Source organism: Conger conger, chromosome 5 (genome assembly GCF_963514075.1).
Source record: "Conger conger chromosome 5, fConCon1.1, whole genome shotgun sequence".
In the NCBI taxonomy this organism is placed as follows: domain Eukaryota; kingdom Metazoa; phylum Chordata; class Actinopteri; order Anguilliformes; family Congridae; genus Conger; species Conger conger.
In genome coordinates, this window is record NC_083764.1 from 10,931,475 (window position 1) to 10,938,844 (window position 7,370).

A 7,370-nucleotide genomic window follows, 5' to 3' on the forward strand; every position below is an offset into this window, starting at 1 on the left:
GTCTTTTATTTAGCATTACTTACTATTGTAGACAGGGAGTAATCTGTGCATAAACTGTCACGGTCTCTACTTGCATGTACATTGTATGTTTGTGTGTGAGTGTGCGTGTGCGCGCGTATGTGCGAGAGAGGAGGAGGTGGGTGGGAGGGAACGTTGGCCCGTTCCGGGAATGTTCCATGACGTGTACGCCGACAAGGAGGGGGGTTACAAGGGGTTCTCAGACTTCCACTACTGCAAATGCTCGTCCGCAACGACGAGAATCTTACTGAAAAGACAATTCACTTGACAGAGCATTCAGTGTATTCACTAGATTGTAGTATCGTATTTGTTACAAATTATTCGCTTATAAATCCCCTTAATATCTTTATTTTTTAAAATTTATTTTCAGTGCTAGTTCATAGTCTTGATGTTATTAAGTGTACAGGAAAATATTATGCATTATTCATTCTTATGTTAATTTGTTGCATGCTGAAGCTTTTGTTTTCCAGATGTAAAATTCCTAATTGCTACAATGAAACAAGTAAACGTCTTGCACTGCATTGCAATATTGTCAGAATAGGAGAAAGAACTACCTTTAAAGAAATTAAAACATTTCGGTAATTTAGACCAACTTGTTCTCTCAGAATGTGCCAGTGTACTGTCCTCACTGTGATTGGCACGGCTAACTGGAACATTGGGGAAACTGGGAGAGGTGTTCATTCCACTGTCCTGTTTTGTAATCTGGGATCTCTTCCATGCACTTCATTAAGGAAAATCCATATGAAATATCCTACTGCTGTCTTTTATTTTAATTACATTATTTTCATGGTTTCTGCTGCAGTCCATGACCATCACCCAAACCCCAGAGTGACAAAGAAATATGATTATATAATATTTTTTCACATTTTAAAAGGTTAAAAGTTTTTTTTTTTTTTTTTTTACATTGCATATAGATTGACTGAAAGGGTGCAATACGATAATATGACAAACAAGCTATTTTGTGTCAAATATTTCAAAACTGCTCTAGATGAATACAGTGATAGACTAAATGGCTGCTTTGCATGAGGGATTTTTCATTTTTCCTCTGATTTGTGCAAGGTGACATAAACTATACTTACGCAAGTTCCTTCATACGTGCACTCTTTGGAGAGAGCAGTAGGCCTATTGGTGTATATGTGCAAGGAGTCTACTGCTTCTAGCAGAATTCCACTGTATTCATTACTCTTCAGTATTATTCATCCTGTTCTGTTGGGCACGTGTACACGGTACATTTCCAGAACGGTTGAGGGAAGCATATACAATATGTACAAAGGTATACTGTGCTTAATGTAGCCTACGTTGTCTCACTTAGTTAGCATTGTGCATGCATGTGCTATGCGTATGTCCATGCTTAGTTTACCTTGTGTCACATAAAGTGCCTCATAGACTCCTCTGTGTTGTCTTTAATTGCTCAAATGTGATACCCTCATTGTGTTGCGTCGCTGCCATTGTAGCTGACCCTTTGTTTGCGTTTCACTTTTACTGTCAATCGTGACAATGGACTTACCGCAGGCCGTCTTCGCAGACACACGCTCGCGGTTGCGCGGAGAGTCCGCGCGATTCGCGGCGGACAGGTAGATAACGCCGGGGCTGCAGAGGGGGGGGGGGAATGAAGTGAATGGCGCCTTTTTGTTCCGCCGCCTCATTGTTCAGCGGATTTGTAAGGTGCGGGATCTGAGCGCGAGAGAAGAAAATATTTGCTTGCGTGCCATTGTGTTCGGGCCTATACAGCAGCAAGGCAGCATCACGGCAGCTAATTAGCCAAACAAAACACAATCAAGCTGAAAAATCATGACTGGCACAACGGGGGGAAAAAAAAAGAACGGCTTCGGAGACTTAAGCGACGTATGGCTTTTCGTCGCGTTTTCAGTCCTGGTGAATGGAAGAAAGTGAATAGTATCAAGGAAAGTGTTGTGGGCTAAGATAAGCACGCGAGCAAGAAGCCTTCCGCCTGTGGTTTTGAAACGAGGTAGCGAAGACTGGCCCTGTCACGGCAGCCGAACTAGGAGCGCCTCGCTCTGGCTATTAAATCTCAGTGTCCGCGAGTGACAATGATTCTCGCCTAGTTTCCGACCAATTGGCTGCCGTAACCTCATTGCTCCCCTTTAGGCAGCGCAGGCCTTGATGTAGCGTTGCGGTCGCCCGATTTCCTGTCCTATATCCAGCTAGCTCACGTGATGGCTTTTGTCCCCCCCCGCCCCCGCCCACGCCGAGCGTGTGGGACCGCACATCCGTGCGCAGCCTTAAATGTGTAGGCGCCGTGTGCGTGTAGGTGTATGTCAGTGGCGTGCGCGGAGTCTGAAACGCTACTCTTTTGAGTGCGGAGCGACGCTCGAAATAATGTAACGTGGGTGTCGAACGGCAAAACTCTAGTCTCGCGCTCATGGAAATCGCCATTTGTTGCCGTTCAGTGTTTATTCGGTGTAGTCCTCATTGCAGCTAACGCTAGCTACTTTTAGACATGAGACATCATTCTGTTCTTTATATTCAGGAGACACCCAAGTGGCTGTCTGCTAAAAGGCCCATACTTTCATACAATGTCTTCTATTTGTGTAATAACAGGAGTCCTCTCTCTTCTGCCGAGAATCAATAATAGCACCCCTAACCCATGTCATTAGTGCGTTGACGTAAGTTCTGGATGCAGGACTCTTCAGCACTGCTTTATATCAATGGAAGGATTAGCTTCTAGTTTTTTTTCTTCTTCTGGCAATTAAATGCTAGTTGTGGTCTCCGAAGGGCCTAGATGGCTTTGTTCAAAAATCGATTCTGAAGGCCTCATTGTCAATATGCCTACAGAGAACATTTTATTGTTTTACTAATCCACTTGAGGAAGTAGGCATTAGGCATTTCAATGTGAAAACGTGTGCATTGTTTATGTAACACAAAAGTGTGAGTAGAGAGTTGCATTACATTGGAGTGGAAGTCTTCTTTGGTAAATCCAGAATTGCTGCACATCCGTAATTCCTTTGTAAATTGCGAATACAGGTGCATTGTGGGTGCCGCTCACATGACTTGTGACATGTGTCAGCGCTATATATATGTACACACGTCATGATGACACATGTGTTGTAGATGTTATCGACCGCGTCTCTAATGAACAGTTGAGACACCTGTGGCCTACTTCTAGAAAGCGCTGAAGCAAAATGAACCTCTTCGGCTATTCGAGGAGGCACACCTTCTAGAAATGTGCCGAAATATACGTCGTAAAATGAAAAAAACGTAAAAAATTTGACGACTGCTGTCCGTGTGGGAAGCGGTACGGCGTTCGGCTCCCTGGGGATGGGGGGGGCACATGACCGGATCCCTCTGGCCTCGTCTGAGAGGTAAAGTGATAGTGCGCGGGCGATAAGGGCTCTGAAAGAACCGTTCAATTATTCAACCTGAACCGCGACGGTCCGTGCCGCCGTCGTACCGCGTTGAAGCACAGGCGTGCCCCTCACCCTCGGCCGTCAGGTACGCCCCCCCTCCTCCCCCCCCCCCCGTGCGCGGGGGAGGCGGTGGTCTTCGGGGCGGCCGTTCTCTCGGAAAACACCCGGGAGTACAGTAGGAACGCCGCGGCTATCGCTGAGGGGTTCCTCTGAGGCGCCTTTGTCGCGCGACCGCCGAACGGTAAACAGAGTTTGTTTGAGCTCTTCCTCATATCTCCGCTGTTTGTTTAGTGGGGAGGGGGGGGGGGGGGGGGGGGGTGAGGGGAGAGAGGCACTCTGACGGGAATAATTTTAATAAGAGAATCTGAACCGGAGGAGCGAGGACACGGATCCAAACGCGCGGCTCGTCCGGAATCCGCGCGTTATAAAAACAGAGGGGACTTGAACTCCTTTGAAAGCCAATCCGCCGCACTTAAAAAAGACAGAGGGGCATGATATAGGAAGATTAACCCCTCTAAAGTTACAAGACGCTCGCTCCTCATCTGTATCGCATACGACAGGCAACTTTCAGCAACTGATTTCCTCAGATGTTATAAAAGGAAACTGTGGTTTAAAAAAAAAAAAGACATAAATTATTGAATAACCTGCCTGGTTAAATGGGTATCAACACCGCCAGGCACAGAGGGGCTGGGAGCGTTCAGGACTGAGTTATGAGGACGGGCAGAAAGCACTGTGGTAGATGCGTATCGCTTTATCGCGCCGGCTGTTAAACGCAGTGTCTGTGCGTCGGCAGTGCCGGATCGGAGCGCGATAATAACCGCGCCCAGGGCACCGCTGGTGTCGGAAGTTATAAAATTTGTGAAATATTACAGATATTGAGGGGAAGCGGGCGCGTGGTGGAGTTGGCATTGTTCTGCTCAGCGGGGCTGAGATGACTCAATCATGGCCGGTGTCTTCGTCGAGGCCCTGAAGGAGCGAGAGCACAATGACATCCTCGCCTGCCTCAGCTGCTCAACAGGAAGCACTCATGGCCTCCCCTGCTTCCTGCTCTCACAAAGTAGTAGTCTCTCTCTTTCTCCCTCCCTCTCTCTCTCCCTCTCTCTCTACCTCCCTCTCTCTAGCTCTCTCTCTACCTCCCTCTCTCCCTCTCTATCTACCTCCCTCTCTCTACCTTTCTCTCTCCCTCTCCCTCTCTCTCTACCTTTATCTCTCCCTCTCCCTCTCTCTCTACCTCTCTCTCTCCCACTCTCTACCTAACTCTCTCTCTACCTCCCTCTCTCCCTCTCTCTCTACCTCCCTCTCTCCCTCTCCCTCTCTCTCTACCTTTCTCTCTCCCTCTCCCTCTCTCTCTACCTCTCTCTCCCTCTCTCTACCTAACTCTCTCTCTACCTCCCTCGCTCTCTCCCTCACTCTGTTCCTCTCTCTACCTCTCTCTCTACCTCTCTCTCTCTCCCTCTCTCTACCTAACTCTCTCTCTACATCCCTCGCTCTCTCCCTCACTCTGTTCCTCTCTACCTCTCTCTCTACCTCTCTCTCTCTCCCTCTCTCTACTTCTCTCTCTCTCTACCTCCCTCGCTCTGTGTCGGTTCCTGCAGCAGCAGAACCAGCTGAGACCTACTTTCGTGTCCGCACTCTGCCAGGCAGCCAGTGCTCGAGCGTCGCCACGGCGATTGATGTCTCCGCTGCCCTCCGCCAGCCAATCAGCGGGCAGGTGTTTATGCCGAAGAAATATGATCATTTTTTCCTCTCTCCTCCCGCCCCCGTGTGCGCTGGGTTAGAGAGAGAGAGAGAGAGAGAGAGAGAAGAGAGAGAAGGAGAGAGTTGTGCGTTAGGGAGGACTGCAGACGGTAGATGGGAATAGCTCACTTTGCAGAGCGTTTCAGTGCCGCGCGAAGAGGCGTCGTTTGGACCTGGATGCAGGAGCTGTGATCCCCCCACCTCCCCTCTCCAGCCCCCCCCCCCACCCTCAGGAGGCCCCCCGTTGGCTGTGGGGATGCAGAGGACGCAGTGTCAGGTGGGCAGGCAGTGGGCAGGGGGGGCGGGGGGGGGGGGCGGTGTGAGTTGGGTTCGAGTGCGCGGTAACGTTTTGGGGAAGAGACGTATTGTGGCCTGCTGTACCCCTCTCCCGTTCAGCTCTCCGTGAGTTGGCGGTGGGTCGTTGCAGGACGGGCATCGGGTGAGCGCGGTTGTGTGTGGGGGCGGGAGGGGGGTTACGGGGGGCATTTTCTCCCCTGAAGGGCACAGAAAAATGGGGGTTTTGAGGTCTGATCCTGTGCCGCACGTACAATAGACGTGAAACACTAACTGGTTGTGCTTTAACCTCACAGGAAGTCCAAGAATATTAGTGTTTGTGTATGAGTACGTGTGTGTGTGTGTGCGTGCTTGTGTGTGTGTGTGTTTGTATGTGTGTGTGTGTGTGAATCAGTGTGTGTGTGTGTGCTTGTGTACTGTATGTGTGTGTTCTTGTGTGTGTGTATTTGTTTGTGTGCATATGTACTGTATATGTGTACGTGTGTGTGTGCATGTGTACTGTTTATGTGTAGGTGTGTGTTTGTGTGCATGTGGAATGTATATGTGTATATGTGTATATGTGTATATGTGTATGTGTACTGTATGTATGTGTGTGTGTGCATGTGTACTGTATATGTGCATATGTGTGTATGTGTGTGTGCTTGTGCATTGTATGTATATGTGTATGTGTGTGTATGTGTACTGTATGTATATGTGTATATTTATGTGTGTGCGTGTGTGCGTGTGTGTGCGTGTGTGTGCATGCATCTCCGAATGTAGTTCTCACTGACCTTTTCTCTCCTCTCTCCCAAACGCAGGGAGCGTGAGGTGGGTGTGTATGGAAATTAGTTTGGAACTGCACGGTGAAGAGGTCAGACAAACACAAAAAAGGTATGTCCCTGGATTTTGATAGCTGTTCTTATGCAAACAAAATCTGCTAGATTTCATTCAGTCTTGTGCAAGCATGCTCGCCCCACACCAGTGTGCTTTTGCAGAGAGGAAGTGCAGTGCATGAATATTCTCAGAACAGGAGATCTGCAAATGCGGGCCTTCTCATGCAAATTCAGCTGTAAAAGTTCAGTCATAAAACCGTGTTTTTCATTTGACTGTGGGGCTGCCGCCCGTATAAACGCGATGCCTGTTTCAGAGTCTGATTAATATGATTAAGCGAGCGCTAATGAAGTCATTTTACATAATCGCGGTGTTTGTCAGCGCTAAATACCATGGCAACCGGTTGACTGAACACTAGCTCTGGCCAATCCTTTTCATCCGAAAAAAAAAAAGTGTCTTTGTTTAAGTTGAAGGTGTACGCTTCCGCTCACATCCAGTCCTTTTGTTTACCGGAACCGTTGCGTACGGTAGATAGGATTCGGCGTGGCAGAAATGAGCTGGGTAATAGCGGGCTAACGGCGGACGGATCTGGGAGCTGCTGAAGCCCTGCGGTGTTGATGGAAGGGTTGAGGATGACGGTGCCGTTCGGTGACGGAGCCTTGCCCTGCGAAGGATGGCGGAAACGGCGGTTGCCTGTTATTTCAGCGCCCTTTGCGGCGTCGTGGGGGGGGAGAGGGGGGGGGGGGGCAGCCTCATCTGTGTCTAAGCCCTGTGAAAACACGGCCGGTACAGACACGTATTGAAATCGAATGTAAAACACTGATAGAGATCGGGCCTTCAAAGCCACACTAGTCAGCTTCACCCTCCCTAACCTCCCCCTCCACCCCGCTAGCCTCCCCCCTCTCACCCCCCCCCGCCCCCCGTCTTGCCAGGGAAGGGAGGAAACGAGCGAGAGAGAGTGTGAGATGCGTCTCCGCCGTGACCCTCCGGGGGAGAGGTGATGTTCTGGTGAGAAGTGGGGCGTCTGTAGCGGGGGCCTGGCAGTGGTGCGGGGGCGGGCGGGTTGGTGGGTTTGGGGGGGGGTGGGGTGGGGGGAGGTTGGTGCAGCAGAGTGGAAATGTCACGGGTTGCTCAACGCGAAGG

General features: G+C 49.6%; 1 protein-coding gene across 2 annotated transcripts in view; it reads left to right on the top strand.

Annotated features, from left to right (window-relative positions):
• hivep2a (HIVEP zinc finger 2a) overlaps positions 1-7,370 on the top strand; it is a 76,742-nt gene that overhangs the window by 591 nt on the left and 68,781 nt on the right. The window contains exons 1-2 of one of the 2 annotated variants that reach the window (XM_061242840.1): positions 5,363-5,400; positions 6,215-6,287. The gene's annotated coding sequence lies outside the window, so the exon portion shown is untranslated. Of the gene's footprint in view, positions 1-5,362; positions 5,401-6,214; positions 6,288-7,370 lie in introns of those variants that run through there. The other variant, XM_061242839.1, reaches the window with a different exon arrangement.